Source organism: Bos indicus x Bos taurus, chromosome 25, assembly GCF_003369695.1.
Source record: "Bos indicus x Bos taurus breed Angus x Brahman F1 hybrid chromosome 25, Bos_hybrid_MaternalHap_v2.0, whole genome shotgun sequence".
In the NCBI taxonomy this organism is placed as follows: Eukaryota; Metazoa; Chordata; class Mammalia; order Artiodactyla; family Bovidae; genus Bos; species Bos indicus x Bos taurus.
The window spans coordinates 29,240,847-29,258,399 of record NC_040100.1 but is presented as its reverse complement, the minus strand read 5'-3'; the positions used below and the strand labels follow the sequence as shown (position 1 = coordinate 29,258,399).

The 17,553-nt window shown below is 46.6% G+C and overlaps 2 long non-coding RNA genes across 3 annotated transcripts; both read left to right on the top strand.

Annotated features, from left to right (window-relative positions):
* The first annotated feature begins 4,083 nt into the window (after window positions 1-4,083).
* Window positions 4,084-11,878, top strand: LOC113883643. 2 transcript variants are annotated; one of them, XR_003508700.1, is made up of 4 exons: window positions 4,084-4,447; window positions 7,240-7,369; window positions 7,809-7,992; window positions 10,065-11,878. It is a non-coding gene; the product is annotated as an uncharacterized LOC113883643 (long non-coding RNA). The 2 variants fall into 2 exon arrangements; XR_003508699.1 differs by having other exon boundaries at window positions 4,084-7,369.
* A 467-nt stretch (window positions 11,879-12,345) lies between these two features.
* Window positions 12,346-13,914, top strand: LOC113883644. Its single transcript, XR_003508701.1, has 2 exons — window positions 12,346-12,825; window positions 13,446-13,914. It is a non-coding gene; the product is annotated as an uncharacterized LOC113883644 (long non-coding RNA).
* Window positions 13,915-17,553: the final 3,639 nt, after the last annotated feature.

The following is a 17,553-nucleotide window of genomic DNA, read 5'->3' as shown; positions in this document are numbered from 1 at the left end:
CAGGTGTCCCTGATTTGAATCTGGACTTTTCCACTGATGGGTGTGAAACCCAAACCAAATTTCTTCTCTTTGGGCCTGAATTTCTGTCTCTATAATGGTACCTACAGAGCAGGGCTGCATGGAGGATGAAATGAATATCCGTAAAGAACTAAAGACAGTCGCCTGGCATCGACCGTCTGCTAAGTCTTAGCCACTGTCTACTAACTAAGCATCATAAACACTCCCTGTCCTCACAGATGACATGAGGCCATCACTGCAGGCTGAGAGCAGCCATGATGCTGTTGAGCCCACTCTCCCCCACTCAGAGCTTTGCCTGCCTCTTCTCTCTAGCCGCACCAGCCTCAGGTAGGCCTTAGCATCTCTTTGTTCAGATGAGGACACGGAAGCTCAGGCAGGTGAAGAGATGTGTCCACGTGGACATATCCACGTGGACACATCTGTGTCCAGCTTAAAGCAGTCTGACCCTGGGTGTGGGGTCGGCTTCACAGTGTGGGCCCTGCTGGTTCAATGCTCCACTCTTGTCATTGAAATTCTGAATAATTTTGGGAACAAGGGGTTCACGTTTTCGTTTTGCAAATTACAAAGCCAGTCTTGCCCAGATCTGACTTCCTCCAAAGCCGGCCCTCTTAACTCCTACCATCAATCTCTCATAGATGGATGGTCCAGAACAGTTTTCCAGTTCATCATTACAGTGTTTAGTGTGGGACTGAAATCCTGGGGTGCATACAGGACTTACTGCGGGGCCAAATTGCCCTAGTTTTTGTTTGATTGTCTGGTGTCCCCATTAGAAGGAAGGCGGGGCAGCTGCCCAGGGCAGGGAGTGAATCATTCATTGCTGAATCCCCAGGGCCTGGCATGTACTAGCTGCTCAGTTAATAATTGTGAAATGAAGCAAATGAATGGCAGGCCGCTGGATCTCCTGAACTAAAACAGATTTAAATGACACTACGAAGAAAGCAGGTCAAAGTGGTGGCCATCCTGCCCTGGCTTCTGGACAGTCCCCTGAAGGGTGTGGAGGCAAAGGTCTCTTCCCTCCCCAGGCGGCAAACCTGAATGCCAATGCCTTGCAGCAGATTACTGTTTAAACAGGTTCTGGGACTTCCCTGGCAGTCCAGCAGTTAAGACTCCATGCTCCCACTGCAGGTGGGTTCCATCTCTGATTCAGGAATTAAGATCCTACATGCCACGTGGTATGGCCAGAAAAACCTAAAACAGGCTCTGGTGGGGACTTCAGAGGCAACACAACTGTTTAAAGAAAACACAGGCCTGGATTCCTGAGCACCAGTTATTGGAGAAGATACCATCTCAGCCAAAAGAATATTGTAATTCTGGGCAGGTTCAAGTCCCAGCCAAAGATCAGGGGGTACAGTTTCCTGGACTGCTAAATGAGAGTTTGGATTTGGGGGGGGGTTCAAGTTCCTCTTTTCCTCAGAAATTAGAGTTTTTCTACATTCTTACAGTTCCAAATTTGCTCCCTTAAAAAAAAAAAACAACTTAGTTTTACTAACAAGCAAAGAATCATCTGAAAATCCTTTAAGAGATTTACAACAATAATTAATGTGTTTTGGGTGAGCTGTTTTCACAGGCTCGATCTCTATCGCTTCAGATAATCGGCATATGAAGTAGAAGTTACTGGTCTCATTTCTAAATAATATCGTAACTGCCAGCATACACTGAGTGTTTTATATGAGCTAAACTCTTCACATGTATGAAGTCTTGTTGCACGAGCAACATATCGGGAGGCACTTTACTGCCTCTGGCTTCCTGATGAAGCAGCGAGCTTAGAGAGAGGAACTGACTTGTCCAAGGTCGCACACCCAGTGTGTGATGAGCCAGAGTTCAAGCTGGAACCTTCCAGATCAGGCGTCAGCAAACTTCTTCTGGAAAGGGCCAGATACTAAATATTTTAGACTTTACAGGTCATACAGTCCCTTGTCAGAGCTACTCCACTCTGCTGTTGTAACAAGAAAACAGCCAGAAGCATTAAGTAAATGAGTGGTCCTGGCTGCATGTTCCAATAAAACTTTATTTACAAAATCAGGAAGTAGGGTAATTTTGGCCCCACAGACTATATAGTTCACCTCCCCTCCGCTTTCCAGACCCTAACACCTGCCTTCCAGTTAGGAAGCACCTGGCCCTGGCCACATTCTTCCTCACCGTCTCTCCCTACCTGTGAGGCGACTCAGTCATGTCTCAGAACAGAGCCCGCTGGGCCTTGGGAGAGGGTCAGTTGGCCTCTCTTTCCTTGGGATTATGAAGCTCTTGGAATTTACAACTATTAGGACTTACTAGTGACTGCCATGATCGATCGCCATGGGGACTTTAAAACTGTAATTTTAATAGCTGTTAAGTGAGTAACTTAAAGAGGAAAGTGTTAAAAGAGTTTTAGGAAAATACCTCAATGGGGCACTTTGGCTGTGGAAGGAACTTCTCTTTGGAGAATGCATTTCTCTGGAGTTGGCAAGAATGGCAACAGGAGGGAAAATGTTTTAAGGCAGAAGAAGGTAACGAGAAGGGGAGATGGGAAGAGTGTGTGTGCACGCGTGTGTGTGCAGAGAGAGGGTGGAGGAGAGAGGTTTCCCAAAGGCAGGAGGCTGGAGCCTGTGGATTCCTGACAGGAGAAGGGGTTGGGCAGGGAGACATGACTTTTTTCCCCAACAGCTTTATTGAGATAGAATTCATTTACCACATAATTCAACCATTTCAAATAGTACACCCCCCAAATGGCTTTGCGTATGTTCACAGAGTTGTGCGACAGTCAACACAATCAATTTTAAAACATTTTCATCACTTCAAAAAGAAAACCCTGTCCCCTTTAACAGCCCACCACTCCCACCGAATCTTCTAACCCCCTCCCCCATCCCCCACTCCTAAACAATCACTAATCTCCTCTTCGCCTCTATAGATTCACCTGTTCTGGGTCTTTCATACAAAGGAAATACATATTTCATACGGAAGGTGACCCTCTGTGACCGGCTTCTTTCACTCAGCATTATGTTCTCAGGGTTCGTCCATGCTGCAGCCATATCAGAACATCATTCTTTTTCATGGCAGAATCACACCAACATGGCTTTAACAGAACTTTGTCATGAAGGGGAATGCAACATGACTGAGAAGGCGGCAGGCGGCGGGGGGCCGGGGGCAGGGGGCAGGGGGGCGCGCATCCCTGAGGAGAGAACAGATACGGACCTGGCAGCTCCTCCTGTTCTCTGTGGGATGTTCAATGAATGCGTGAATGTCCATTCATTCAATTTCTTAAGCTGTTGTTTAGTCATTGGGGTCACAGAGTCGGATACGACTGAGTGACTAACACTAACACTTCAGTCACTCAGTCCTGTCTGACTCTTGTGATCCCCATGGACTGTAGCCTACCAGGCTCCTCTGTCCATGGGATTTCCCAGGCAAGAACACTGGAGTGGGTTGCCATTTCCTTTTCCACAGGATCTTCCCAATCCAGGGATTGAACCTGCATCTCCTCTATTAGCAGGCAGATTCTTTATCACTGAGCCACCAGGGAAGCCCAATTATCTGAGTACTTACTATATTACTATAAATTATAAATTTGGGGGGCTCCAAAATCACTGCAGATGGTGATGCAGCCATGAAATTAAAAGATGCTTGCTTCTTGGAAGAAAAGCAATGATCAACCTAGACAGCACATTAAAAAGCAGAGACATCGCTTTGCCAACAAAGATCCATCTAGTCAAAGCTATGGTTTTTCCAGTAGTCATGTATGGGTGTGAGAGTTGGACCATAAAGAAAGCTGAGCGCTGAAGAATTGATGCTTTTGAACTGTGGTGTTGGAGAAGACTCTTGAGAGTCCCTTGGACAGCAAGGAGATCTAACCAGTCAATCCTAAAGGAAATCAGTCCTGAATATTCATTGGAAGGACTGATGCTGAAGCTGAAACTCCAATACTTTGGCCACCTGATGCAAAGAACTGACTCATTAGAAAAGACCCTGATGCTGGGAAAGATTGAAGGCAGGAGGAGAAGGGGACAACAGAGGATGAGATGGTTGGATGGCATCACCAACTCGATGGACATGAGATTGAGCCAGCTCTGGGAGTTGGTGACGGACAGGGAAGCCTGGTGTGCTGCAGTCCATGGGGTTGCAAAGAGTCGGACACAACTGAGCGACTGAACTGAACTATAAATTAAGAGGCTAAGTATGGGGCATGAGCTGTAACCAACAAGACAGACACAGTTCCTACTTAGGGACAGGAGAGGAAATCATAAACCAAAGAGGAAGAAAACACTTTATATTTGATTAAAATAATATAGCAACAATGGCAGGAAACAATTACAACACCAGGTCTGAGTAAATCCTTGCAAATATGGGGTTTACAAACAGCATATCTTAATGCAAGGCCTAACTCAGAATTGTGGCAATCTTCCCCTCAGAGTGACTATGGAAGCAGCACAGCCAGGAGGAGTCTCTGGAAGAGGTAAGTGGCTCTGGGTTTTTTGGGTTTTTTTTCCTGCCAGCATTTTTTACCCCTCCGAGTAAGAGACAGTATGCCCAGTGGGAATATGGCCAAAGATGGCTGCATATAACACTGAAGCCTCAGCTACAGTAATGGGTCCAAGTGTAGACATGTGACACGTGACTCGATATGAAAAATCATAGCAGCCCACTTCTGAGCTGGGCTGCAGTGCTTGGTCCACGTGTGATCACGTAACCTAAGCAGGGCCAAGGCAGGATTGTTTTAAGTAGAGCTGGGGAGAGGATTGCTTTTCCCACCCACTCACCAGCATCCAGAGCTACTAGTGACCGCACAGACTGAGGCCAACATGGAGGAAGGGAGGAACACGGGATGGGATGGGGGTTTGGGGAGGAAACAGAGAGACTGGCGCTGCATTCTGTCCCTGGATCCAAGAGTGACTCAGCCTCTCTCGTCCTTCAGCATGGTTACCTGAGTAATGAATCCCCCATCATACCTCAGTCAGATCAGCTCTGGTTTCTGTATGCACCAGAGCATCCCAATTCAGGACTTGGGAACTGTTTGTTCCTTCTCATGGACTGTGTGAAGCTAAGCAGGGTAGGTTATCCTCAGAACTCAGTTCTCCGCCTAGGTTTGCCTTGCTGTGTTTGGGAATGAGAGATTTCCCCTGGGCCCCTCTCCATCTCTGCCCACCACCACCAGCCTGCTTCCAATTAATTTACCACTGAATCAGAGCTCAACATTTATTCTTGGACTTCAAGTCCCAACTTCTTTCTGCTTGCCTGCATCTCTGTGACCTCATTCCCAACACACATCCACTTCTCCTCACCGGGCTCTCCACCAAGGACGGAGCCTGCAGCTTGTCCTGGCCTCTGCTCCAACGCCCACCATGTTAATGGAATGACATGTTCTGCCTGTGAGTGGTGACCTTGAGCCTGGAGCCCAGGTCTCACTCATCTCTGCACTCCAGTGGCTGGCATGCAGCAGGTGGGCAGCAAGTGCGGGAGGCAGGGAAAGAAGGGGAGAGAGGGTCGCTCCTTCCTGCTGATTCAGGTCAACCAGTGTGTTAAGTTCTATACGTGTTTCCTCTGCCAGATACTCTTGCACCAGGCGGATACACAGCTCATGCCCTCATCTCCTTTAGGCCTCTCCTCCAAAGTCAGTTCTCCGATTTCCTGTACTGCAGTTGCCAGTGAACTGCATTCTCCCAGACCCCATCTCGATCCCTGCTTTTCTCCGTGCTTTCTTGTTCCCTTCTACCACCACTGGTCTTTCTCCATGCTCTATTTATCTACTTGCTCTCACGGAAGTGTCAGCTCCAGGTGGGCAGCTATCTTTAATTTCTTCTCTGCTGTGTCCGCAGCGCCTATTAGATGCTCACGAACCGTGTGTGGCACGAATTCACCAAAACCACCTTACCAAATTTGTTTCTCCCTATGCACTTCATATGGTTCAGGTGTGGTCGTGTGACCTAAGCAGGACCGATCCAGGACTGATTTCAGTGGAGCTGCTGAGAAGATTGCTTTTCCCACCCACTCTCCCAGCATCCAGAGCTCCCTGTGACTGGTGAACTGCATTCCATATGTTGATATGGAGAAGGAAGTGCCACTATTCTTGCCTGGAGAATCCCCATGGACAGAGGAGCCTGGCGGGCTACAGTCCATGGGGTCGTAAAGAATCAGACAGGACTTACTAAGCAACAAAAATGCAATTCATGCATTTTACAGGTGCTGTGAGTGTCGGCTGATGTGTTAGGTTCCTAGGGCGAGTTATTACAAACTGAGTGGCTTGATACAACAAAAATCTATCATTTCCTTATTGTTATAATTATTAAACCTATGACTTCTGCAGGCTAGGAGTCCAAACTTGGCAGGGACACACCCCGCCCAGGTGCTCCAGAGGAAGGTCCATTCCTTGCCTCCTCCAGCTTCTGGTGGCTCCAGTACTCCTTGGCATGTGGCCACATCACTCTAATCTCTGCCTCTGTCTTCCTGTGTTCGTCCCTGTGTGTCTGTCTCTGCTTCTCTCATAAAAGGATGCTTGTAATTGCATTTAGTGCCTATCTGAATAATCCAGGGTAAATTCCACCTCAAGACCCTTAACTTAACCGCAGCTTTTCCATATAAGGAAACCTGTAAAGGCTCTGGGAGAGACGTGGACATACCTTTGCTCACTCTAGGAGTCACCATTCAGCCCTCTATATTATTTGCTTAAAGACCAGAAAAGCAAAGCTTTCCCACCACCACTTCATTGGCCTGACAGATATGTGATGAAAAGAGTATTATCATCATATTACCTCGCTCCCGTCAAGTGTGGAAATGATTTTTTAAACGCCATTTTCTGTGTTTTTAATTATCCCAATTTTCAAAAATAATACCATGCATATGGTAAGAAAAACAGTACAGAAACATGGGAGATACAGGAGCCCCTTTGCAATTTTCCTCTTAACTCCAGTTTCACTTTTTAAATGTAATCACCATATGCAGTCTGCATAATCTTCATAAATTTTCTAAGCATATTCGAGAGCACACACTTGTTTGGCTTCTAACATTAAGAACAGTGGCGGGGGGCTGGGATAGCTTATATCCTGAAGGCACGACAGCCCTCTGACCTACCAGAAGCTTTCTAAGGACTTCTAGCAATGCACCACACTTAACCTGTCCCCTACTGTAAGCACTTAACTCCAGGATTTTAATGTTATAGATACTCTCTGGTATCTGTCCAGCTATACACCATTGGATACACTCCTAGACGTGGGATTTCCAGGTCAATGTGTACATTTTAAATTTCTACAGCTATTGCCCAGTGCCATTCACCAAGGTGGTGAAATTCACACGCCCATCAACAATGCACAGGTGAGGGTGTCTGTTGCCAACACCCTCGCCCATCCTGTCAAGACAGCAGCATGTCAGATCTCAAACTGAGGTAAGAGGACTTTCCATGTGGGCCTGTGGGGTGGGCATAGCCCGTGAGGTTTTCCCTGTAGCTGTCTGAGGCACTGAGCTGCTCAGAGCTCTCGTTTAGGTTTTATAAACAAAGACAGAGTCTGGGGAGGTGAGCCAGAACCATGCAGTGAGGCGCATTGTGCAACTCAGTATTTATTTCTTTAGCACAGCTAGAACTTAAATATGGTCAAAACATATTCTCCTTTTAATTTACACAAACAAATATGTTCCCGGGCTGACACCTCCGGTGCCAAGTTTCTAGGGGAAACGAAATTCTACTGTGAGATGAGAAACCACCAGGGAGAAGATGAGGGTGGAAAAGCCACCACCGTCTGCTTCGCACGTCCGAGCTGGGCTTCTCAGAGGGGTGTTTCAGAACTGGGCTGCTGCCTCTTGCTCTCTTTCTGTCTTTGTTGCAGATAAACCTGCCAGTAATTTCAGCAAATGAAACGTGGAACATGTAAAGGCCAAATGATGGAAAACACTCCGGTTTTAATAAAAGGAGGTCTGCTCGGCTGGGACTCCTCTGTCCTGCTAGTCAGGAGATGCAAAGATTTATCCAGAGAGGGGCTGATGAATTGAAGAAACAGAAATGAGGCCAATGTGAGTTGCCTTTCAAGAGCTGTGCTAATATAAAACCAAGCAACTTGAATTTATTCCAAGAGGGGATTAAAGCAACATGTTATTTTGAGTGATTGCTTAATTTATTGAGCTGTGGCTAGATCGGTAATGAAATACAGCCCTTGCAACTGATAACCTCTCGCTGTAATTGAACTTCTACAATTAAGAAATATTTTCTGAGAGTTTCTCTGGAACAGCTCAGAATTTTTAGTCTCTGTAGTCCGGTACTTTTGAGCACTTATTTTCTGGGCAAGTTTTCCTTTCTTTCTTTCTTTAAGGAGTGACAGGCTGATGTTAATAAGGAAAATAAGCAGCATTTTATTGAATGTCTTGTGTATACCAGGCACTTAATATACATTATCTCTAGTCCCGACCACAGCCCAAGGAAGTCATTCTTATTTGTCCCTGTTTTATAAAGATGAGACTCCTAGATGTTAAGTGATTTCCCAGAGTGGTGGTGTCCAAGGTGATAGCTACTAGTCACTTGTGGCTATTTCTGTGTAAATTAGTTTAAAATGTTTTAATCTAAAATTTCACTGCTTAGGTTGCACTAATAGCTATACAGGGCTAGTGACCACCACATTGGATGGTGCAGATATAGATCATTTCGATTACTGCAGAAAGTTCCATTGTTCAGCGCCATTCCAGAGGTTTCCTAGGTAGAGACAGGCAGTGCTAGGTTTCAACCTCAAGCTAATGGGCTTTGAAGGCAGCATCCACCATAGTCCTTGTTTCCTTCTCTTCCTTTGGCTGAGAAGGAAGGACTAGAGCAGTGATTCTAAACCCAGGCTGCACATTAAAATCACCTGGACTCTTATGTAATATCCTATCTGGCTATTTTAATGACTATACTCCAGATAGGCAAAATAGCTGTAAGACTGAATTATTTCCTTTATCAATGTTTTATTATCTGTTAACTATACTGACTTTCTAAAATTTTGGTGAATTGAACATTAAAAGAAAAATTACCCGGACTGGAACTTCCCTGGTAGTCCAGGAAAGCATGGATCTGCCCTCTCGATTCGGGGAGCGGGGCGGGGGGGCACTGGGTTCAACTCCTAGTCAGGGAACTAGATCCCACATGCCACAACTAAGACCCTGCACAGCCACATAAATAAAATTACCTGGACTGCTTTTTAAAAAAGTGTTAGGGTCCCAGCCCCAGAGATTCTGACTTAATTGTGATTGAGAGGGGTTTTTATAATTCCTCATGTGACTTAAAGGTGCTTTGTGAATTAAGAGCAATCAGATGTGAGGCTCCACACACAGGATCGTGAAAGGTGCTGGCTCATTTGCCGTGAGAATGTGATCCCTTGTGGACCACAACTTGGGCTTCTCTCAGAGCCACTTCTAAACCTCCTCATCAGAGACAGGCTCATTTCTGAGGGGAAGACTTAAGTGCTTTCCCACATGCTTCCTGCTTGATGGGAGATCCAATGGGGAGCTCTGCTTTTAGAAACAGGCTCTGTCACATGGTCATGCAAGAAAAGAGATGTGGATGTAAGATCATAGAGATGAAGTGAAAAACCTGGAGTCCCCAGTCCGAATGGGAAGTATTGGTATTACAGAATAATAGACTGGTATTACATTTTGCCTTACAAAATAAAGCATGTGTTTCCTGTCCCTGTCCACTGAAAAGGTTTGACGTAACGGGCAATTCAGGAACAGTGAGCACTCGAAGCACCCACACTGTGGTCTCTAAACCCCACTTCTAACTAGAAGTGCTGTGTGGAGAGAGGGCAGACTCCAGGTCTGAGGCAGGAAATGTGGAGGATGAGCCTGAACAGCTTGGCATCCAGGTGGCTCAGAAACTGTCACAGACTTAAGGGGACTTGTCAGAAAGGAGTCAGGAAGACAATGTGAAGAGATTCCCACTGGCCAAAGATGGGACATTTTGAGCATCGGTAAGTATAATAACTGCAGTGGAAGAAAATGGGTTATGTATGTCCAAACCTGTAAGTTCACAATGATACTTAGAAGAACAGGAAAACATAAACTCATTTGTCATCTTTGGAGGATGTTGGGACTGATGTGTTTTTTTTTTTTAATCTCAGTTCCCAGACCAGGGATTGAACCCAGGCCCTGGCAGCAAAAGCCTGGGATCCCAACCACTAGGCCACCCGAGAACTCCCTGGGACCAGCTTCTTAGTTTGAAAACTGTCAAATAAAGAGGAAAGAGTCAAGCATGTATCCTTTCTGGTATGAGCCATACTTTACAGGAACCAAATGGCTGATTAGGAGAGGTCTCTTATAGGCATATTCCAGCTAACCAAGACAGAAGAATAGAATTAGTAGGCCACCATTTTCAACCTCTAATGGATCTAGACAGCGGTCATCAATGGTTGCTAACATCATGAAGGGGGACAACCACAAATTATGTGTCTTCAAATAGAAATAGGAAGCATCCACTAGGAAGCAGTCATACACACACAAAAAAAAACAAACATGAGTCTAAGTGGACTTCTAGATCTAACTACTGATTTATAAGAAATATAGAGCAGAGAGGAACAGGTATTATATTATGTTGATATAATGCCAGCTGCTGCTGCTAAGTCGCTTCAGTCGTGTCCAACTCTGTGTGACCCCATAGACTGCAGCCCACAAGGCTCCCCCGTCCCTGGGATTCTCCAGGCAAGAACACAGGAGTGGGTTGCCATTTATTTCCCGAATGCATGAAAGTGAAAAGTGAAAGTGAAATCACTCAGTCGTGTCCGACTCCCAGCGACCCCATGGACTGCAGCCTACCAGGCTCCTCCGTCCATGGGATTTTCCAATAAGCAAAACCCAGACTGGCACACTCTATAGAACAACCAACTCAGTTTTCTCAATAAATAAATTGCAAGAGAAGAAAAAAGGGGAGGAGATCAAGAAAGAGGTAAGAGGCGTGTGAACCAACCACAATGTATGAGCCATTTTGTATGAATGATTTTAGCCAGCTGTAAAGAAGATAGTTAATGAGACAACCAGAAAATTGGGAACAGTGGATATTTTCTGATTATTAAAGCATTATTCGTTTTAGTATGGATGACGGCAGTAAAAAAAAAATCCTTATTTTTGGAGTCATTAAAATATTTGCAGAAGATATCTGGAATTTGCTTGTAAGTATCTAGGATGAGGAAGGAGGGGAAGGGGGGTTATAGATGGAACAAGGTTGGCTGAGACTTGGTGATTATTGAAGCTGGGTGATGCACAGCTAGGGTTACGGTACCGTGTACCTGTGTGCACTTGTGTTATTTGTTTGACCTGCCTACCCATTGCTGGCATCTGAGGCAAGCCTGGGTAGCAGGTTTGCGATACATCTCAGTGCATGCATGTGTGCACACCCTCTTGTGTCGCCATGGCAACCAGCGAGGTGAGAAAGCAGCATCCAAAATGTTCCTGTCCACATGAGGATCAAGCCAGGCTGCTGGCGTTACGCTCGGCCCATCATAGCTGCTCCCTTTGGAGAATTCCTAGGCAGATCTTCACAGCCCTACTCCCTCCACCATATCCGCCTCCTGCACTCCTTTGCCATCACTCAGGCCTTCCCTATGTGCCCCCTGAGGAAGCAGAGGCCAATAAATGGAGAGAACAAGACCCTGAATCAGTTCCAGGCTCAGTTCTTCTCCACTTACTGGCAGGACTTTTCACCTCCCCGAGCCTCAATTCTCTCACCAGTAAAATGAGCTTGATACAACCTCAGTGAACTCAACAAATCTTTATTATGGGGAGACAGTGGCAAAAAGGACCTCGTCTCCACCTCATGGAACTAGACACCTGAAGGTGAAAGGCAATCAGGAGTATGTACTGTGATAGAGCTATGACCAACATAAACAGCATACTAATAAGCAGAGACATCACTTTGTGCACAAAGGTCTGTATAGTCACATCTATGGCTTTTCCAGTAGTCACATATGGATGTGAGAGTTGGACCATGAAGAAGGCTGAGCACCGAAGAATTGATGCTTTCGAACTGTGGTGTTGGAGAAGACTCTTGAGAGTCCCTTGGACTGCAAGGAGATGAAACCAGTCAATTCTAAAGGAAATCAGTCCTGAATATTCATTGGCAGGACTGATGCTGAAGCTCCAGTACTTGGACCACCTGATACAAAGAGCTGACTCATTGGAAAAGACCCGGATGCTGGGAAAGATTGAGGGCAGGAGGAGAAGGGGACGACAGAGGACGAGATGGCTGGATGGCATCATCAACTCAATGGACATGGGTTTGAGCAAACTGTGGGAGATGGTGAAGGACAGGGAGGCCTGGCGTGCTGCAGTTCATGGGGTCAGAAAGAGTCAGATACAACTTAGCAACTGAACAACAACAAGGGACTTCCCTGGTGGTCCAGTGGTTAACACTGTGCTCCAAATGCAGGGGGCTGGGTTCGATCCCTGGTCAGGGAACTAGATCCCACATACTGCAACTGAAAGTTCGCATGCCACATTGAAAATCCCAAGTGCTGCAACTAAGACCCAGAGCAGCCAAAAAAAAAAAAAGAGTATGTACTGTGATAAAGTACATATTTAAAAAACTTTTTTGAAAACTGGCAGTCACTAGTTAGGAAACACCGTAACTCATTTTTTTTTTTTTGACCCTGCAGCTTGTGGGATCTTAGTTCCCCGATGAGGGATCGAACCCAGGGCCCAGGCAGTGAGAGCACCAAGTCCTAATCACTGGGACCACCAGGGAATTCCCATAACTCTTAATCATAATGTCATACTTCTTAATCTTACTTTTTGTTAACCAAGATATCCACACTTTGCAACTTGAGAGTATCCAGCTATGCCAAACCCATAGGATACTTTTACTTAACTGAGTGCTCATAGTTCCACGAAGTAAGTACTATTCTTCCAACTATTTTATGGAGGAAGTGAGATACTTGCCCGGGCTGCACTGTGGGTACACGGCCCTGCCTTCTTTGCTCAGCACTCTGCATTGATTCGGTTCTGAGATGCAGCAGCAGGGCCAGGAAACCAGAACTTCCAGGAGATGAAAAGCTCACCAGGTCAAACTCCATTTTGCAGTTAAGGAAACAGTGGCCCAGAGAGACCAAGTAACTTACTTCAAGCCACACAGCAAACTGGCCGCTTGACCTGTGTCCAAGCTGCTTGGGGAAGTCCCACATAAGGGAGGCTGCTTCCTGCCCCATTTCAGCCTGTCCCAGGGTGGGGTGACCAGTCATCTCGGGGTTTCCCAGGACTGGGAACTTTAGGTGCTTAAATCAAGAGAGTTCAGAGCCAACTGGGATGAGTCAGTCACTCTGTCTCACAGCGAGGCATCTAAAGGGATGTTTTCTAGGACGTGAGAACCAGCGCCAAGTCCCCACAGAAGTACTGGGGTTTCATGCCTTATAAAATTAAAACTGATTATTAATATCTAGGCTCCCCCACCCCAGCCAGACTCCCCACCCACGGGAGGCAGGGACTGGTATGTAATGCACACTTCTGTTTTACAGCCCCTGATTCAACGGTGACACATGAATGATGCTCAGTAAACATTCATCAGATGGACCGACCGACCAGGCTATCACCACCTCTGACTGCGCCTCCATCTGAAGTTGCAGAAACCCTCTAGAGCCACCGTGACCTCCAGTTCCCATTTCAGACAGGCTGACATCCTCGATGTCATATGATAGAAGGTGACTCCAGAGAGACTGCCAACAAGGCTCCTGGAGGGAGCTATGGCAGACGAAGGGGTGTGGTTTTTCTTTAATTATTGTACCTGTTTTGTCTGTTCTTTCTTGGCTCTGTTCACATCCCCACCCCAGCGCCAGTGCAGGAAGAAAAAAAAAAAAAAACAGAACAAAAACAAAACATCGCAGAGTTTGAGACAAGATAGCTGGCCCATTCCCTCTCTGCTTGTAATTAATGCTGAAAATGACTTGCCTTGGCCACAAAGGTAATAATAAAGTCAGGAAGTCTGATTATTTGGCTACTAATTTCCTTCTAGGTTTCCCCACCTCCCTTCTCCTTTCCTTAAATTAATTCCAGAGTTCCTCCAGATTTCTCGTTGCTAAGCTATAAAGTTCCAGGTTTCCCAGCGCCCATGCTGATTGGCAGGGAGGTTCCAGGCGGCTCCAATCAGAGGCAGGCTGCTGAAAGGAGCATCCACATTGCAGCTTGCCCCGGGGTACTGGAATTTTTTCCCTGATGTTATGAACCATCAAAAGTCTTTCTCTAACTGTACAAAACCTGTTTTCTTGATCTCGTCTGCCTCTCTCTCTCGGTGTGCAGGCTACTGGGGGCACACCAGAAGTCCTGGAATATCCCCCTGTTCCTGGAGGAATAGAGAGTCCCTGGGTTGCCAGGTTTGGGGTCAGTGAAAGAAATGCCCAGGGTCTGTTCATGGCTGACCAGAGATGACAGCGTGGTGTCCTGCCATGGCCTGGGGGCTGCCTCAGACCTCGCCTGTCTGACCTCTCTCGTGCCATCTCTTAAGCTTGGTGAAAGGCTCAAGGGGGTTGAGGGAGAGTAGAAGCCACTGCATGTAGGGTTGTTCAGGGGCAGAGGCTGCATTTGTAAAGATGTTAAAACAGGTCGATGGGGACTTCCCTGGTGGTCCAGTGGTTAAGAATCTGCCTTGCGATGCAGGGGGTGCAGGTTCGATCTCTGGTCAGGGAACTAAGATCTCACTAAGTCCATGTGCCACAACTACTGAGCACGGGCACCACAGTGAAAGACCAGACGCAGCCAAATAAAAACATGTAGATGGCAAGGGCACCTGGGATCTGGTGTTTCACCTCCAGCACACTGATACAAGCAGCCACCGTGAACTAAGTTCCTAGTGTGCGCCAGAAACTTTTATTTTTTAGAACCACTGTATTGAGGTATGGTTGACATACAAAAAGCTGTCTACATTTAATGTATACAACTTGAGTTTGGAGATAAGTATACACCCGTGGCATGGAGAAGGCAATGGCACCCCACTCCAGTACTCTTGCCTGGAGAATCCCATGGACGGAGGAGCCTGGTAGGCTGCAGTCCATGGGGTCGCTAAGAGTCGGACACGACTGAAGCGACTTAGCAGCAGCAGCAGCAGCATACACCCGTGGGACATAGAGAACAGAGTGGTGGTTGCCAAGGCGGGTGTGTGGGGGAGAGATGGAGTGGGAGGTTGGGGTTAGCAGAGGTAAGCTTTTATATATAGAATGGATAAACAAAGTCCTACTGTATAGCACAGGGAACTATATTCAATATCCTATAATCAGCCATAATAGAAAAGAATATTAAAAAAGAATATATATCTATAACAGAACCACTTTGCTGTACAGCAGTAATTAACACAACAGTGTAAATGAAATTTGTGCTAAGTCACTTCAGTCATGTCTGACTCTGCAACCCTATGGACTGTGGCCTACCAGGCTCCTCTGTCCATGGGATTCTCCAGGCAAGAATACTGGAGTGGAGTGCCATGCCCTCTTCCAGGGGATCTTCCTGCCCTGGGGATTGAACCCACATTTCCTGCAGCTCCTAAATTGCAAGTGGCTTCTTTACCACTGAGCCACCGGGGAAGCCTCCCCCCCACCAAATAAATATATACTCATGAAAGTATCACCAGTCAGTCTATGCCATAAATATATCCATCACCTCCAAAAATTTCTTCCTGCCCTCTTTATGTTCTTTTACCCTCTTAGCAAATTTTAAGTGTACCATACAGTGTTGTTAATTGTCAGTGCCATGCTGTACATCAGATCTCCGGAACTCAGGCATCTTGCAGACCTGAAGCTTTGGAGCCCTTGAGCAACATCTTCCTGTCCCCCCGCCTCCCACCCCCGGCAATCCCCAGTCCACTCTCCAGCTCTCTGGTTTGACTCTTTTAGATTCCATATAAGTGGTATCATGTAGTATTTGTCCTGTGTCTGGCTCATTTCACTTTGTGTCATGCATTCCAGGGTTCATCTGTGTGTTCACGTAGAACAGAATTACCTTCTTTTCAAGGCTGAATAATATTCCATCACATATACCACATTTTCTTTATCCATTCATCTGTCCATGGACATTTAAGTTGCCTCCACATCTTGCCTATTGTGCTAGAAACTTACATATATATCTCCTTCCATCCCCAAACTCCCACTGGACACAGAACATGATGGATGTCTACTGGTTTTCCCTGCACTATTTCAAATCTTTCACTAACAGGGGAAGCATGACAGAGGAAATCATGTGACCCAAGCCTGGCCACAGTGATTGGCTCTGGGATGGGCACATGGCCAAGCTGAGCCAATCAGAATCATTCTTGTGTGTTTTGGGGTTTGTTTTTTTTTTTTGCCAAAACTATAGGAAGAGCCTCCCTCTTGCCACTGGATTTGCTGACCTAGTGACCACGGTGAACACAGGTGGAAAGTGCCTGAGGGAGATAAGGAGCCCCTGAGATAATGCTGAGTTCTGCATTCAGCTGTAGATCTCAGATCTATTTCCTGGATTCTAGTTAAAGGAACAGAAGCTCCAATACTTTGGCCACCTGCTGTGAAGAACTGACTCATTGGAAGACTCTGATGCTGGGAAAGATTGAAAGCAGAAGCAAGGGACGACAGAGGATGAGATGGTTGGATGGCATCACTGACACGATGAACATGAGTTTGAATAGGCTCCGGGAGTAGGTGATAAGACAGGGGAGCCTGGCGTGCTGCAGTCCATGGGATCGCAAACAGTGGGACACGACTGAGCAACTGAACTGAAATTATTATTTAGTGTGTTCAAGCCAGTTCTGCTTGTGCATCTGTTGTTTTTAACTGACAGTGTGAATAACACTGACACATGTTTTCTCCTTGTGGTGCTTGACTCTGGGGTGGGCAATTTTCATATCTTCCCACACAGGGTCCTCACAATCACCTGGTGAGGTATTCCATTTTGCAGATGAGAAAGCCAAGGCCCAGAGGGCTGAGGGAGCCTGGTGCAGATGATCCTGCCAGTAGGTGCTCAGGGACTCAAACCTGGTCCAATGGATGTCTTGGTGGCTCATCAAATTCAACTTGTCCAAAGCTGAATTTGAGAACCTCCCTCCAAGCCTGACTTTCCCCCAGGGCCCCCATCTCAGGGGTAGCACCTCCTTCAGTCTGGTGGGGTTAACTGGAAGCCAGGTGTTCTCCTTGGCCCCTCCCAGCCTCACCAAGTCTTGTCCACCGCCGCTCCACAAGCCTGGAAGCAACCAATTTACTCCTTCCTCTGTCCAACTCTCCACCCCTGCCCAAGCTGTCCTCACTTGTCAAAGTCTTGCCCTTTTAGAACTGCCTCCCACCTGGTTCTCCTATGCAAAGTGAGAGTGTTAGTCACTCAGTCCTGTCCAACTCTTTGGGATCCCATGGACTGTACCCCACCAGGCTCCTCTGTCCATGGGATTTCCCCAGCAAGAACACTGGAGCAGGTAGGTACCCATTTCTTTCTCCAGGGGATCTTCCTGACCCAGGAATCGAACCCAGGTCTCCTGCATTGCAGGCAGATTCTTTACTGTTTGAACCTCCAGGGAAGCCCCGGTTCTCCTATACACACACTCATACACATTCCTGCCCCCTCCTCCAAATACGGCTCCCCTTGGCATTCAGAGGAATTGGCTCAGAATGCCAA